Source organism: Canis lupus, chromosome 24, assembly GCF_011100685.1.
Source record: "Canis lupus familiaris isolate Mischka breed German Shepherd chromosome 24, alternate assembly UU_Cfam_GSD_1.0, whole genome shotgun sequence".
NCBI lineage: Eukaryota > Metazoa > Chordata > Mammalia > Carnivora > Canidae > Canis > Canis lupus.
This window is the reverse complement of record NC_049245.1, coordinates 4,678,528-4,695,871: the sequence shown is the minus strand read 5'-3', so window position 1 is coordinate 4,695,871 and position 17,344 is coordinate 4,678,528. Positions and strand designations below refer to the sequence as shown.

Below are 17,344 nucleotides of genomic sequence, written 5' to 3'. Positions count from 1 at the left end.
ATTTACTCTTTGTCTTCCCCAAGTGAAATAAGCTACCTGAAGTTGGGGCTTTTTGTCTGTTTTGTTCCCTGTTCTTGGGATTATACCCTTTCAAACAGAGCTCCACAAACTTTAACATGCCCAGGAATCATCTGGAGATCTTTCTAAAATGTAGATTCTAATTTGGTAGCTTTGGGATGGGAACTGAGAATCTGAATCCCTAATAAGCTTAGGTGGCCCACATCTGGAATAGCCAGTCTGGCATCCATGTAGATTCCCACCTACAGGCAGGGCCACCAGTTATTTTCTTTCCAAAGCCAACCAAGTTCAAACTCCTTGGGTTGGGTTGATAGTATAAGAATCATTGGGAGATCTTTCAGCTGGATTCCTGAGTGCCTACCTTGAGGCTGTGTGATTTAGTAGGTCAGAAGTAGGGCCTTGAGATTTTGTTTTGTAAAGCTCTCCAGGTGACTAGAATGTGCAGCCAGCATGGGTAACCACCAATATAGAGAAATGAAGAACTTCTTGCATGTACAGATGTGATTCTGATTTTGCCAAATTGTCATCTAGAGAATACAAAATGAATACTGATGTCTTGATTGAAAATTTAAAAATTCTCTTTTTTCTCATTTGCATCATTTGGTTGGTCTCCAAAAGAATCTAATGATTTCAACAGAGAAAAAAGGAAAATGTGGGATGCCTGAATAGCTCAGTGGTTGGGCAGCTGCCTTCAGCTCGGGTCATGATCCCAGGGATCTGGGATCGAGTTCTGCATTGGGCTCCTGTGAAGAGCCTGCTTCTCCCTCTGCCTATGTCTCTCTCATAAATAAATAAATAAATAAATAAATAAATAAATAAATAAATCTTTTTTTTTAAAGAAAATGTGTGTAATCAACTCCAAATATACCCATTCCTTCCTTTAAAGTTCTATTTAGTATTATGAAAATAACACAAGCACATGGTAAATAATTCAAACGATAAAAAGGTATGCAATGAAAAGTAAGCTCTTCCATCCTGGATTTCAAGTCTCATTCCTTGGGGGAAATGATTTTCAACTGTTTCTTGTGAATATTTACAGAAAGTTACTAGACATATACCACCCACACACTTTTTTTTCTTGTTAAAAAAGGGGAAAGCACTTTGTGCCAGGCTTTTCCTTATCACTGTGTATCTTGGTTGGCCACATTTGCTAATTGTATTTCCTAAGACGGCCACAACCCTAAGTTGCCCCTGATGCACCACCCACTGAGATGTGGGATTTGTGATTCATTCCTTGGAATCTGAATGGGCTTGTGACTATGTTGGGAGTGACACTATGTTGTTCTTAAGGCTAGATCATTGAGAGTGATACAACTTCCCCCTGCTCCTTTGGGATGCTCACACATGGAGCCCAATCACCAAGAGAGAGCTGTAGAAGCCATGTTTAGGTTTTCTGGCCAACAATCCTAGGCCTAGTCTGAACCAACAGCTAGCATCACCTTCCAGAAATGTGTGAGAGTGAGTGTCAGATGATTCCAGCCCCCAGCCTCAAGCCACTCCAGCACAAAGCAGAAAGGAACTGCAAAAAAATTGGAGATTTTTTTCCTGATCCTGTTTAAGGGTGACAAAGTAAGAATTACAGAAGGATGCTATAACTTGAGTGACATTTGTGGGTGATCTTGAGTAAGTCATTCTGTGTGAGTTATGCTAGGTTAGGCAGTGCAGCAAAAGCAAACAAATTTCACATCTTAAAACTTCACATCACCAGTGTTTATTTCTCACTCACATGACAGTTCGAGGAGGAGTATGTGGCTCTCTTCCACATCATGACTCAGGGATGGAGTTTTCTTCCATATGGTGGCTCTTTTACCTTTGAGAGCCTCCTTGGAATCCTTTACTGAATCCTCTTTGTTCAACTGGCCTATAAGTAAAGAAAGAGAATATGGAGGATCACATAGGAAATTGTATGGCTTGACCTTCAGTGAGCTCTACCATTTCTGCCAATAATCTACAGCCCAAGACCCAAACATATGGCCTCGTCCTAGCTGCAAAGGAGTCTGGAAAATATGGTCTTCTTGACTACTCAGGGAGCGCATCTAGCTGGTTTCTGACACATAGTGCCTCAATTTCCTCTCTGTGGATGAGGATAATAATAATACTCACCTCACCAGCTAGCTGTGAGGACCAAAATGTAAGAAGTTGTTTTAATTCTCAAGAAGTTGAAAGGACTGTACACATTTTAAGTGTTATGGCATTTCGCATCAGAGAAATTACCTGAGGTGATAGGCACTTTACATCACCATTCTGGGGTCCTTGTGGATAATGGGCAATGATAAGCCATTGCCCCTGCCTCAGGCTGTCTTATATCTAGCACTGGTAACTATTGCCCTATACCAACAATTGCTTCTCCCTGGTGGAGAAACATGTTATACAAAGCAGCTCAACAACATGCTATTTAAGCTCAAAGAAAGAAATATCAGGAACACAGTTGGTCCCTCACCAGGCAACATTCAAGTAGGACATTAAGCAAAGATGCACTTGTTCTTTCTATCTTCAGCTTTGTACTATGCTGATGGCCACCAAGGCTCTGTTTCCATAGCAGCATATAAACTTCACATAAACAGGAGCATGAGAAAGATTAAGTAAAAGGAGCTGAAAACAAATAACATCCACAAGTCTTTCTTGCCCACTTCTTCAGTAAGGTACTTAAACTGGGGGAAGCCCAGTCTTTTCATCAGTATAATGGAAATAATAACTGAGCTGCCCAGCTTAAGCACTGTTGAGAGGATCACTTAAGGAAACGCTCTGGACAGAGCCTTACAAACTGCATACAATGTATAGTGTAAGGTGGTGCACAATGTGCTTCTCCTACTATTGCTTGAGAAGCAGTGGGCAATGGCCTTATTGTATAACTCTAAAAAATTATGGCCATTTTACTGATTATGAATTTTCCATATAAAACTTGGAAAACACAGGAAGGTATCATTATACCTTCTGTTACTGAGTAACTTCTATGTCCCATTGATTCACCTTCATGGAATGGGCAGTAGGATCCTGTCTTCCTGTTTGAATAACAAACAGCTGAGCAAGATTATTAGATTTGAAGTACTAATGCTGCTTGCATTATCTGTTTGTTTCCAAAGCAAGGAGCTCAGCAGTTTCATGACATGTGTCAGGGTCTGAAAAGTGTTCATTTCCTTTGGCCCTATATGTTTCTTCCTAAGAATCTTTACTGAATATATAAGCACAGCCCAGATTTAAATATCCAAAGATGGCTGCTGCAGGGTTATTTACAAAAGTGAGAAGTTGAAAATGTAAACACCTGTCATTAAAGCAATGATTAAGTAAATCATGGAGCATTCCTGCAGTAGAATATAATGGGATTCCCTAAGAATAATGTTTAAGTTATACTTATAGTGATATGGGAAATTGCTTATTACATAAATATTCACAAGATGGTGAATGCTATATAGTTTTATCTCCACTGGGTTCAAAATGTGTGGAAAAAGGATGGGGAATAAATAGATCAAAAGGAACTGCATTAAAAAAAAAAAAAAAAAAAGGAACTGCATTACTTCTAGATGGTAAAATTATGAGAAAGTTTCTTTTTTTTCTTTCTTTTTGTGCATTCGTTATCCCCACCAACTGCTTTGTCATAGTACTTTTAAAAGTTGCTACATGGAAAAAAGAAGTTTCTACTTGAAGCAAGATTAGAAAAAAAAGTAAAACATTGAGTTAACTTTAAAACTCTGCAAATTATAAATTCCTCTCAAATGGACATTCCCTATCTCAATTCCTTTTGTCTCACTTGTTTACAGTTACATTTGCCTTTTCTTATAAATGCTTATGTAGCCATTGGTGCCATCAACACTAGGTGAAATTCAATTCCAAATATGTAAAGACTGGAACCAGCCACTCACCAAGCTTTCATCTACGGAGCAGATCTTCAAAGGAACTAAGAAGTAAGTGGTTCTCATATTGAATTTCCACCTTCAGGCACGGGTCAGAAAGCACAATCAAATGTTTTCCATAATGGCAAGCGTATCTTTCACAAACAAGATTAAGAGGAAAAGGAAGTATTAACATGGATCCAATTATAGCTGCAGCCTGTTGGAGTAATTAACCCTCATGAAGAATCAGGTCAATTTAGAGGACAGGTTTGTTGAGGATGCAAGCAGACTTGGTTTCCTTTAAAATTTGGTAATCCCTGTGAAGGCTCACGGGAATGAGTTTCATATGAATGGAGACTGATTATCCTTTTGAGGAGTTTGCATGGAGGACAGTCAATGAAACAACCTACAAGTGAGATTTCCATCATCAGAAGTGTACTGTCCATATGGGACAAAGTATTTCCGGGATCATCTTGCCTACCTCACCTGTTCTTGCTGGTTTCCCCTAAGGGCCTCTGGAAGATTAAGTCACATATGGAGTGACTTCTGAGTAGAAGCCAATAAAGTCTGATGCGTACTATCCTTTTGTGTCAGATATAAACACAAGGATATTATTTGTTCTGAATGTATTTCATGAGACCTTGCAGAACTCTTAACAACTAGAACCCTACAGATATTCACCTTGCATCTTTCCTGGTGAGGAAGAAGAGTCAAGCACAGATTTCTCTTATTAGAAATTTCTTTAAAACTCAAAATTTGGGTTGTGCTTGGAGGGTAGAATTAGTGAATGCAATGGCGTTTGCTGATTTTAGGAATCTCAGAGATATCTACACTTGAAAGGGATCTTTAGGTTGAACACATTTTGTTGTCCTCTCATCTTTTGTGACTGTCTGATGTTGGTTCATATATCAAGTAAGGCTAGTATTAAGTCTATCATCATGTGGTCTTGAACTTTTCTGGGAGTATTTGTTAAGAAGGATGTTATACATGGGTTAGTTTAGTTGTGCGACCCGACCACAATTTATTAGTGCCAATAAGACTTTCATTTCCTTGTCTCTCATGATGTGGTTCCTGGCTGTTCGCTTTGCATTTCTCCCCCTTTGTCCCCATGAGGAATTTACCAGCTCCCCTTATCTTCCTGGGCTTGTGCTCAAACTTCCCTTGTATCTGTCTGACCAATTCTGGGTAAAGGTCCTGCCCTTCTTGTTTGGATCCCAGAGCTTCTGCGCACATAAGTTCTTGCCAACCACTCCTGCCATGTCTCCTGTCATGAAGTCCCTGCATGGTGACCTGACATATACCCCTGCACCCTCCAGATCCTGGAGACCAGCTCTGCTTTTTCAGGATCCGTGCCAAATATTAGAGCCCTGACTTTGAGCCCAAGTCTAGCCTTTATTGTGCCAACCAATTCTAAATCTCACTATTTTCCTATCCCTCCTGGTCGGGGTACCTACAGAATGGTTGTCATCTCTGCTATTTCACTCTGTCTCTCCAGCTTTCAAATATTTTTCTGAAATTCAGCATAGCCTTGTTTTGCTGGGAGGGAGATACTTGCCCCTTGAGTAGAAGCTTTACAGGTGACTCAGTTTCACCCCTCAGATCTAAGAGATGAGGAAAACTAACTCAGTATACTTCCACCCAGAAAAGTAGATCAAATTGAAGAATGGATTTTCTGAGGTAGAAAACCTTTCTCAATGACATCAATTTCTTGCCCCCAGCTTTCTTGAGGTATAAATGACAAATAAAATTATATATATTGAAAGTATATAATGTGATGATTTGATACATAGATACATTGTGAACTCATTACCATGATCAGATTAATTAACACAACTGTCACTTCATATACTTATCTTTTTTTTTATGGTGAAAACATTTAAAATCTACTCTCTTAGCCAATTTCCAGTATACATTATTATTATTGTGGTCACTATGCTGTACATTAGATCCCTAGAATATATGCATCTCATAACTAAAGTTTTGTACTCTTTGACCAACATCTCCCCATTTCCTCCACTTCCTAGCTTCTGGAAATCACCATTCTATTCTCTGTTTTTTTTTTTTTTAATTTTTATTTATTTATGAGTCATAGAGAGAGAGAGAGAGAGAGAGAGAGGCAGAGACACAGGCAGAGGGAGAAGCAGGCTCCATGCACCGAGAGCCTGACGTGGGATTCGATCCCGGGTCTCCAGGATCACGCCCTGGGCCAAAGGCAGGCGCCAAACCGCTGCGCCACCCAGGGATCCCCTATTCTCTGTTTTAATTAAACTTTTTTTTCTTTTTGTATTCCACATATAAGTGATACTGTTCAGTATTTGTCTTTGTCTGGGTTAACATTAGCTTTGCTCACTCTGTGTGAGCAAGACTGAAACCAGATTTAGAAGCAGATAGATCTCCTTGCATGACAGGCAGGTCATTCAGGAAGGCAAGACCAAATTACAAGGATGGCCTTGCAATCTCTGGTGTTTGGAGTTGTACTATCGAAATATCCTCACCAACATCACGTGGTTTCATAGTCAACAGTGAAACATGTGCTCCTTCCTAAATAGAAAAATGAAGCCCATATTATACAGGGAGAATATCCTTCATGTGTGGGGTAACTGGATCACATAGCTCAGATCTTGTCCTCAAATGTGACCTTTATCTTGAAGATTTCTTACTCATGTTCTGGCCTGAGTAGGGACACAGCTCTTCCCCTTAATAGTATAATTGGAAAAGTCTGACTCTCAATAGAGTTTTCCTAAAGTTTTCTGGATTGCAGAATGGAAATATACACTGAAATTAACCACAAATTAGATAATCTGGCTATAAAGTACAGAGTTTTCTTGTTTTGTTTGATTCTTGGGATGCTTTGCAGGGGATATATTCTTGTTGGACCCCAGCTATCTGATGTATCAAATGATGGGTAGATGTTGAGAAAGTCAGTGGATGAAATTCAGCAAGGTCCATCAATACTTTGAAATTGCAACTGAATGTGTGCCTGTGCATTTTTCTGGGGATTGAATCTACAACTTTCATGAGATTCTAAAAGATTCCTTTGTATCTCTAAATGGTAGGTACTATCTTAGCCTCTATAACTGAGTCCCACAAACCTGGACATCTCAAAGTTAAGAGATTAAAAGTAGGAGACAACGGATAAATCCTCTCTCCAGTTTCCTTCCTTGGGTGGTTGGCCCCAAGAGCAACCATCTTTTTTAAGGGGGACCAAACCACACTGCTAGCCAATTCAAAACACAACTTCATCTGAAACAGTACCCTAACATTTGGGATCATGTTTATTCTATTTATTTTTATTTTTTTATTATTTTTTTAAGATCTATTTATTTATTTATGATAGACAGAGAGAGAGAGAGAGAGAGAGAGAGAGAGAGAGAGAGAGGCAGAGACACAGGAGGAGGGAGAAGCAGGCTCCATGCCGGGAGCCCGACGCAGGACTCGATCCCGGGACTCCAGGGCCAAAGGCAGGCGGCAAACCGCTAAGCCACCCAGGGATCCCCCGGATCATGTTTATTTTAGAGCCAGCCTCTGCCTGGCTGTCAACAAGGTCCCATACAGACAAAAGTTTCTTATTTTACGCCTGTAAAAACAGGAAATGGTTGTTTAAAGATATCACATCTTTTTCTCCCTGGATTTCAATTGAATTGGGTTTTTAGAATGTTTAGCAAATTTTGTTTTTATAGACACCCAGTGGGGAGAACTTTAACTTTAATCCATTTTACATCCTCAGAAGGTTAGAACAATTACTATTGTGGAAACAATACCACATATAGTCAAAGGGATAGCCATGAATATAAAATGATACATTAGTTTAATTCCACCAATGAATGGCTTATTGTTTATGTCAGCAAATGTGGCTTCGTGGATAATTGGCAAAATTACACAGATGCTTTCCCAAAGAATCCACATTGGGCAAGGAGGGGATCAGTGGCAAAGTAACTAGTTCTGACTTTATTGATTAAATGTTGATAGTGACTGATAGGGTCCTTGCAAACTAAAATAACACTTTTGAGTTCCCATTGGAAGAATGCTACCCTTGGGATGGAGAGGCCAGAGTTATGCTGTTGTACTGGGTACAAACAAAGTGTGTAAACTTAGGTGAGTTACCTGGTCTGTCTGGATTCTCACCTGGGTTCTCATCTGAGAACAAGGCTCTCTAAAATCCAGTGCCGGGGATCCCTGGGTGGCTCAGCGGTTTAGCACCACTTTTGGCCCAGGGTGTGATCCTGGAGTCCCAGGATCGGGTCCCACATCGGGCTACCTGCATGGAGCCTGTTTCTCCCTCTGTCTGTGTCTCTGCCTCTCTCTCTCTCTCTGTGTCTCTCAAAAATAAATAAATAAATAAATAAATAAATAAATAAATAAATAAAATCTTAAAAAAAAAAATCCAATGCAGCTCTGACCTCCATGAGTCTATTGACTGTACAAGTTTGAGTGGTCCTGAAAAGGCCTTACTTAACACATGGCATTAAGTATGGGCAAAAGGAGCCAGGGACAGGGCACCAGAACTACAGGTTGGGGTGATGCTAAAACAAATTTCAATGGTTGAATTGAAAAATATTGGGACAATGATGATTTTTTAAAAAATTTTATTTATTTATTCATGAGAGACACACAGAGAGAGGCAGAGACAGGCAGAGGGAGAAGCAGGCTCCTCGCAGGGAGCCTAATGTGGGAATCTGAGGATCCCAGGATCCCAGGATCATGACCTGAGCCAAAGGCAGACACTCAACCACTGAGCCACCCAGGTGCCCTGCAACAATGATGATCTTATTTCACTCTCTGGGTTGTTCAAGTGGACAGTCCAAAATTTATCCGATAATTATATAATTTCCCATCTCTCTTTGGCTTCATGAAGGCAAGCAAACTTGAGCTGATCTCCAGAAATAAGAAACAATAAGCACAGTTGTTTATTAGGGCCAGATTTTCACTTCCACTATCATCCATTTGCCCCAGTGCACTCTCTCCTTTACTCATGGTAGTGATCTGAAATTGAAATAACAATTATATGCTGGACAACTATGGAATGAACATAGACTAATATTTCTCAGGAGGACTCAGATTCACTCAGTGTCTGCCTTCAGAGACAAGGCACAAGGTCCCAAGCTAGGAAAGTATTGTCTTTCTAAATAGCTCTACATGGGACCTGGGTAATGGACATGCAGAATGGTCTTCACTTGAAGACATTAGTCAGCAGTTTAAGCAGCTTGCACATAGTCCAGTAACAAACCTGCTTCTCTCAGTTCTCACTTGATAATTGTTTGTAAAACCTGTGGTGATTGAGCAAAAGCTGAGTGTCCCCATTTGCAATGCCTACTAGCAAACTCAGGTTTGAACTTCAGAAATGTTTTTGATAGAGGAAATTTACAGTGATCCCATTAAGACTGCGAATCAATAGAAGGCACCATTTATGAATATTTCCCAATGGGGCAAAGGAGAGCTGAGTATAGAGCAGTGAAGAGACATCCAGATGAAAATAAAGCTCAATAATTTTATCCCTCATGTATTGAATATTTTGCTTAAGCCTAGCCAGTGACCTAGAAAGTCATGGCCAGAAAGGTGATATTTCAGAATGATTCAGAATGAAATGATTTCTAGTATATACTACCATCAAAGACAAGTTTTATGATAAGCTTGACACAAATGCAAATCAGATACAGAAAGCCTATCCTAAATGACTTTAAAGGGAAGAAGAGTTCATAAATAATCAGGGTATGTAGTGATATGGGTAGAGATATTTGAGGAGGTGTGAAGAGAAGGGGCCATGATACAGTGGTGGAAGTTGCCAGAATCTCCATAAGATATTGCATAGGAAACTATAAGCTCAGCTTGGTTGGAAACAAGGTTGAAAGGGTAAATTGGACTCAGGACCTGTTAGTGATATTTTTGTTGTCACAGGCTGGGACAACTTTAACCGTTTTAAAACTAACATGGTGGCCTATTGTCTCATGGAGAGCTTTGGGGCTGTTAGAGGCCCCTGTGGTCAGGGGGCTCTCAGGAGGCCATATCCCAACTGGACTGTCTTTTGAAATTTTCGAGATACTCACTGAACCTCCTATATAAAAAAAGCCCTACAAGGCATTACAAGAAATCCTAGGAAGGATCACTTCTAAGAATCTTGGGGTGTAGCAACAATTGTAAGTATCTTAAAAAAGATGTAAAGATAAAGAAAATAGATGCTGAACAGGCACTTGAATGTTAGTAGTTTCTGATAAAACTCTTTGAACTAGGATAAGAAGGATGAATACTTAATTTGATAAAGAGGATTACAAGGGACACTTACTGTTTGGGGTCACTCCATGCCTATTTTCTAATTGGCTTAAGCCAATTAGTTTACCCTGTCTTCTTGGCCATAGTGACTTGTTTAGGAATGAGTAAGTGACTGTCCATTGGGCCAATGTGACATAAAGATGTTTCTTCTGGCCCCTGGGAAAGCAGCTACCTGGAAGGATGTTTTTTTTCTGTGAACAAGAATACATACAGCCCTGAGAGGCCTGTAGCGGCCATCTTGGGACCAGGAAGGACTGGGCCTTGGACCTAAGACTGAGGAGAGGGATGATTGGTTGGAACAAGCCTCCCCTGAACCCTCTGTAGCTTTTCATTTGTTTCATAGGCCAATTTGAGTTTACTTTTCTGTTACTGAAAACAGCTGAAAAATTGCTAATTGATTAAACATCAATCTTAAATTAAGAAGAAACGTCACATTCCATGGAGAAAACTTAGAGACATTCCCACTAAAGTCAGAAACCAGAAAAGGTTCCCACAGTCCATTCTGTAATTCAACATTGTTTTACACTGCATTAGCCAATGAAGTACAACAGATTACGGAGAATGAATTTTGGAAAGGAAGACTTACAGATGATATTATCATCAGTTACACATCAAACTATTTTCATTTAAAAAACTTAAAATAAGCAACCAGAAAACTATTGCAAGGGAGTTGACATATATGGTGGGAAATCAAATACAGGAGGAACAATCTATGATTCTCCTCTCTACCAGTAATATTCATCTATAGAATATAATGAAAAATGAGTTCATAATTGCAACAAATAATATGTGGAACCCATACTTAAAAATTACAGCATTTAACAGAGGCAGACATTTTAGAAATATATTTGAATAATACACAATGTTAGTGGGAGTGCAGGCCCACCAAACATTGCTATCAATTTTAACAAAAATGGTATATTCATTTTTGGAACTCAGTGAGACAATGAATACCAAAAGCCTTAACAGCTTAAGAAACAAAACAAAGTACTTTGTTTCTTATCATTTATTTGCCCAGAAACTTATCCAAAGAAAATTATAAGATTTGTTTAAAGATTTAATTCCAAGGAAATGTTTTAAAAATACAAGAAATAATTAAAATTTAGCACAAAATGGATTAGGCAAATTAATCCTGATGTATTCATACACAATGGAATTATTGAAAACATGCTATAAAAGCGTGTTTGTTGGTTTAGAAAGATATATATGATACAGTAAATGAAAAAGCAGTTTGCTGAGCAGTATGTACAGTGTAATCTCATTTTATTATTTTTTAACTTTTTGCAGTTTTAAGTTTTTATTTAAGTTCCAGTTAGTTACCATATAGTATAATGGTTTCAGGAGTAGAATTTAGTGATTTGTTCACTTATATATGACACCCAGTGCTCATCACAAGTGCACTCCTTAATACCTATCACCCATTTAACCCATCTCCCTCCCTACTACCCCTCCAGCAATCCTCAGTTTGTTCTCTATAGTTAAGTCTGTTTTTTATGATTTGCCTCCCTTTTTTTCCCTATGTTCATCTGTTTCATTTCTTAAATTCCACATATGAGAGATATCATATGGTACATATATCTCTCTGACAAACTTATTTCACTTAGCATAATACCCTCTAGCTCCATCCATGTAATTACAAATGGCAAGACTTCATTCTTTTTTGTGGCTGAGTAATATTCCATTGTATCTATACACCACATCTTCTTTATCCATTCATCTGTCAATGGACATCTGGGCTCTTTCCATAATTTGGCTATTGTGGATAGTGCTGCTGTAAACATCAGGGTACCTGTATCTCTTTGAATCAGTATTTTTGTATCCTTTGTGTAAATACCTAGTAGCGCAATTGCTAGATTGCGTTGTTCTATTTTTAACTTTTTGAGGAATATTCATACTGTTTTCCAGAGTGGCTGCAGCAGTTTGCATTCCCACCAACAGTGTAAGAGGGTTCCCCTTTCTCTGCATCCTCCCCAACATCTGTTGCTTTCTATATTGTTAATTTTAGCCTTTTGACAGGTGTGAGATGATATCTCATCATTGTTTTGATTTGCATTTCCGTGATGTTGAGTGATGTTGAGCATCTTTTCTGTCTGTTAACCATCTGAGCCATCTGTATGTCTTCTTTGGAAAAATGTCTATTCATGTCTTCTGCCCATTTTTCAACCAGATTATTTGTTTTTTGGGTGTTGAGTTTGGTAAGTTCTTTAGAGATTTTGGATATTAATCCTTTATCTGATATGTCATTTGCAAATATCTTCTCCCATTCTGAAGATTGATTTTTAGTTTTATTGACTGTTTCCTTTGCTGCTCAAAAGCTTTTTATCTTAGCATAATACCTTGACGAAGTCCCAGTAGTTGATTTTTTGCTTTTGTTTCCCTTGACTCAGGGAATGTATCTAGTAAGTAGTTGTAGTTGATGTGAAAGAGGTTGCTGCCTATGTTCTCCTCTAGGACTTTGATGGATTCCTGTCTCACATTTAGATCTTTCCTCCATTTTGAGTGTATTTTTGTGTATGGTGTGAAAAGTGGTCCAGTTTCTCTCTTTTCCATGTTGCTGCCCAGTCTTGCCAACGGTATATGTTGAAGAGCCTGTAATTTTTCATTGGATATTCTTTCCTACTTTGTAGAAAATTAGTTGACCATATAGTTATGGGTCCATTTCTAGGCTTTCTGTTCTGTTCCATTGATCCGTGTGGCTGTTTTTGTGCTAGTACCATATTGTCTTGATGATCACAGCTTTGTAATAGAGCTTGAAGTATGGAATTGTGATGCCTCCAGCTTTGGTTTCCTTTTTCAAGATTGCTTTGGCTATTTGGGGTATTTTGTGGTTCCATATAAGTTTTAGGATTGTTCTAGCTCTGTGAAAAATGCTGTTTTGATAGGATTGAATTGAATGTGTAGATGGTTTTGAGTAATACAGACATTTTAACAATATTTGTTCTTCCAGTCCATGAGCATGGAATGTTTTTCCATTTCTTTGTGTCATCTTCAATTTATTTCATAAGCATTTTATAGTTTTCAGAATACAGATCTTTTACATCTTTGCTAATGTTTATTCCTAGCTATCTTATGTTTTTTGATGTAATTGTAAATAGGATCAATTCCTTGATTTCTCTTTCTGTTGCTTCATTATTGGTGTATAGAAATGCAACAGATTTGTGTACATTGATTTTGTATCCTGCAACTTTACTGAATTCATGTATCAGTGAAAATCTGACTTCTTTCTTTCTGATTTGGATGCTTTTATTTATTTTTGTTGTCTGATCACTGAGGCTAAGACTGGTGGTACTATGTTAAAAAGCAATGGTGAGAGTGGATATCCCTGTGTTGATCCTGACCATAGAGAAAGAACTCTCAGTTTTTCCCCATTGTGGATGATCTTAGCTGTGGGTCTCTTGTATATGGCCTTTATGATGCTGAGGTATGTTCCCTCTATCCCTACCTTGTTGAGGGTTTTTATCATGAATGTTAAGGGGTTTTATACTTTGTCAAATACTTTTTCTGCATCTATTGAGAAGATCAAATGGTTCTTACCCTTTCTTTTATTAATGTAGTGTATCGCATTGATTGATTTGTGAATATTGAACCACCCTTGCAACCCAGTAATAAATCCCACTTGATTATAGTGAATGATTCTTTTAATGTACTGCTGCATTCTATTTTCTAGGATCTTGCTGAGAATTTTTTCATCCATGTCTTTTGGGGATATTGGCCTGTAATTCTCTTTTTTAGTGGGGTCTTTGTCTGGTTTTAGTGCTGGAGTTTGGAAGTTTTCCTTCCATTTCTATTTTTTTTGGAACAGTTTGAGAATAGATATGAACTCTTCTTTAAATGTTTCGTAGTGCTTGCTTCGGCAGCACATATACTAAATGTTTCATAGAATTCCTCTGGGAAGCCATCTGGCTATTGACTTTTGTTTGTTGTGAGATTTTTGATTACAGATTCAATTTCTTTGCTGGTTATTGGTCAGGTCAGGTTTTCTATTTCTTCTTATTTCAGTTTCAGTAGTTTATATGTTTCTTCCAGATTGCCCAATTTGTTGGCTAGTAACTTTTCATAATATTCTCTTACAATTTTTGTATTTCTGTGGTGTTGATTGTGATCTCTCTCATTCATGATTTTAATTATTTGGGTCTTTTCTCTTTTCTTCTTGATAAGTCTGATTGGGGCTTATCAATCTTATTAATTTTTTCAAAGAACCTTCTCCTGATTTCATTGATCTGTTCTCCTAGGGTCCTTTGTTTGTTTGTTTCTATATCATTTATTTCTGCTCTAATTTTTATTATTTTCCTTCTTCTGCTGCTGGCCTTAGGCTCTATTGTTGTTCTTTTTCTAGCTTCTTTAGGTGTAAGGTTAGGTTGCATAAATGAGATTATTTTTTGCTTCCTGAGATAGGACTGTATTGCTATATAATTCCCTCTTATGACTGCTTTTGCAGCATCCCAAAAGTTTTGGACCATCATGTTTTCATTTTCATTTGTTTCCATGTATTTTTAAAATTTATTCTTTAATTTCCTGGTTGGCCCTTTCATTCTTTTGTAGGATGCTCTTTAACCTCAATGTATTTGTGTTCCTTCCAATTTTTTTCTTGTAGTTGACTTCAAGTTTCATACTGTTGTGCTTGGAAAATATGCATGGTATGACATCAGTCTTTTTGTAGTTATTGGGGCCTGATTTATGACCTAGTATGTAATCTATTCTAGAGAATGTCCCATGTACACTCGAAAAGAATGTGTATTTTGCTGCTTTAGGGTGAAATGTTCTGAATATATCTGTGAAGTCCATCTGGCCTACTGTGTCATTCAAAGTCATTTTTTCCTGGCTGTTATAGCCTTTGGTTTAAAATCTAGTTTGTCTGACAGAAACATTACTATTCCGGCTTTCTTTAGACAGCCATTTGCATGACAGATGTTTCTCCATCCCCTCACTTTCTCTTTTTTTTTCTTCCAAATAATATTTTATTTATTTATTTATTTATTTATTTATTTATTTAATAAATTTATTTTTTATTGGTGCTCAATTTACCAACATACAGAATAACACCCAGTGCTCATCCCGTCAAGTGCCCCCCTCAGTGCCCGTCACCCATTCACCCCCACCCCCCGCCCTCCTCCCCTTCCACCACCCCTAGTTCGTTTCCTAGAGTTAGGAGTCTTTATGTTCTGTCTCCTTTTCTGATATTTCTTACCCCTTTCTTCTCTCTTCCCTTCTATTCCCTTTCACTATTATTTATATTCCCCAAATGAATGAGAACATATAATGTTTGTCCTTCTCCGATTGACTTATTTCACTCAGCATAATACCCTCCAGTTCCATCCACGTTGAAGCAAATGGTGGGTATTTGTCATTTCTAACGGCTGAGTAATATTCCATTGTATACATAAACCACATCTTCTTTATCCATTCATCTTTTGATGGACACTGAGGCTCCTTCCACAGTTTGGCTATTGTGGACATTGCTGCTAGAAACATCGGGGTGCAGGTGTCCCGGCATTTCATTGCATCTGTATCTTTGGGGTAAATCCCCAACAGTGCAATTGCTGGGTCGTAGGGCAGGTCTATTTTTAACTCTTTGAGGAACCTCCACACAGTTTTCCAGAGTGGCTGCACCAGTTCACATTCCCACCAAGAGTGTAAGAGGGTTCCCTTTTCTCCGCATCCTCTCCAACATTTGTGGTTTCCTACCTTGTTAATTTTCCCCATTCTCACTGGTGTGAGGTGGTATCTCATTGTGGTTTTGATTTGTATTTCCCTGATGGCAAGTGATGCAGAGCATTTTCTGATGTGCATGTTGGCCATGTCTATGTCTTCCTCTGTGAGATTTCTGTTCATGTCTTTTGCCCATTTCATGATTGGATTGTTTCTTTGGTGTTGAGTTTAATAAGTTCTTTATAGATCTTGAAAACTAGCCCTTTATCTGATTCGGCCACAGTAACTTCTTGCAAGATACATCCACGAAGGCAAAAGAAACAAAAGCATAAATGAACTATTGGGACTTCATCAAGATAAGAAGCTTTTGCACAGCAAAGGATACAGTCAACAAACTAAAAGACAACCTACGGAATGAGAGAAGATACTTCAAATGACTTATCAGATAAAGGGCTAGCATCCCCTCACTTTCAATCTGCAGGTGTCCTTAGCTCTAAAATGAGTCTTTTATAGGCAACATATAGATGGGTCTTGTTTTCTTATCCATTCTGACACCCTATGTCTTTTGATTGGAGCATTTAGCTCATTTACATTCAGAGTAATTATTGATAGATATGTATTTAGAGCCATTTTATTACTTGTTTTGTCATTATTTTTGGAGATTTTCTCTTTCTAGTCTTTATTGCTTTTGGTCTTTCTTTCCTACTCAACGAGAGTCTCCTTTCATATTTTTTGCAGGGCTATGTACAGAGTAATCTTATTTTAAAGCAGAGGTGGCATGACAGAGGTAGGAATGGGAATAGAGAGACTGGACCACATGTCCTAGGGGATGTCATATGGCAGGGAGGCCACACGTGAGTCTCTAGAAGGTGACAATTCTAAGAGGGAGGACATGAAGAGAGAGCCAACAAAAAGGAAGCTACCACTTGCTTCTGTTTCATTCTTCTCCCTTGAGGCTCCACACATGTTCATTAAAATACATCTGTTGTCACTGGATTTCCTGTAAAAGGCACATGGGACTGAATTTTGCACTATTTCCTCATCTTCCTACCAGCATTGGTTTGAGACACTTTCCTGAATTCTGAAAAAAATGTAGATTTCCATAAAAATTCAGTGTTTGTTTGGTTTGGGGCGGATAGAGGAGTTTGTGCAAGGGAGGGAAAGCAGTCTGATGCCTGGAAATCTGATGAGGAATAATTATCCTCAACGGGGCCTGGGTATAGATTAATCAACAGTGGACAACATGTAGTCCAGATGCAGAGCTGATTACCTGACCTTCAAATCACCCCTCCACACTCTCCACCAAAAGTGTCAAGGGATAGGTTGGGGTCCCCAAAGCTGAGTGCGTGCATGCATCCGCCTGACACATACCAGTTGCCCACACACATACTCACATGCACATGTACATGCAGACAGAGACAGGTGGTATACATGATAACCTGGGGGTAATTTTTATTTTATTATGTAATCTATACATAAGATCCAGGACCTTCAATGGCCCAGTCTCAGTACTTTGTCAATTCAAAGAAACACAGTCTAGCAAATAAACATAATACAGAAATAAATGTAATCCTAATCTT

At 38.5% G+C, this 17,344-nt stretch overlaps 1 long non-coding RNA gene across 1 annotated transcript; it reads right to left on the bottom strand.

Moving 5' to 3' along the window:
• Nucleotides 1-1,838: 1,838 nt before the first annotated feature.
• Nucleotides 1,839-10,336, bottom strand: LOC119865535. The gene is made up of 3 exons (XR_005377350.1): nucleotides 10,129-10,336; nucleotides 3,879-4,003; nucleotides 1,839-1,879 (listed from the first exon to the last, which is right to left on the bottom strand). It is a non-coding gene; the product is annotated as an uncharacterized LOC119865535 (long non-coding RNA).
• Nucleotides 10,337-17,344: the final 7,008 nt, after the last annotated feature.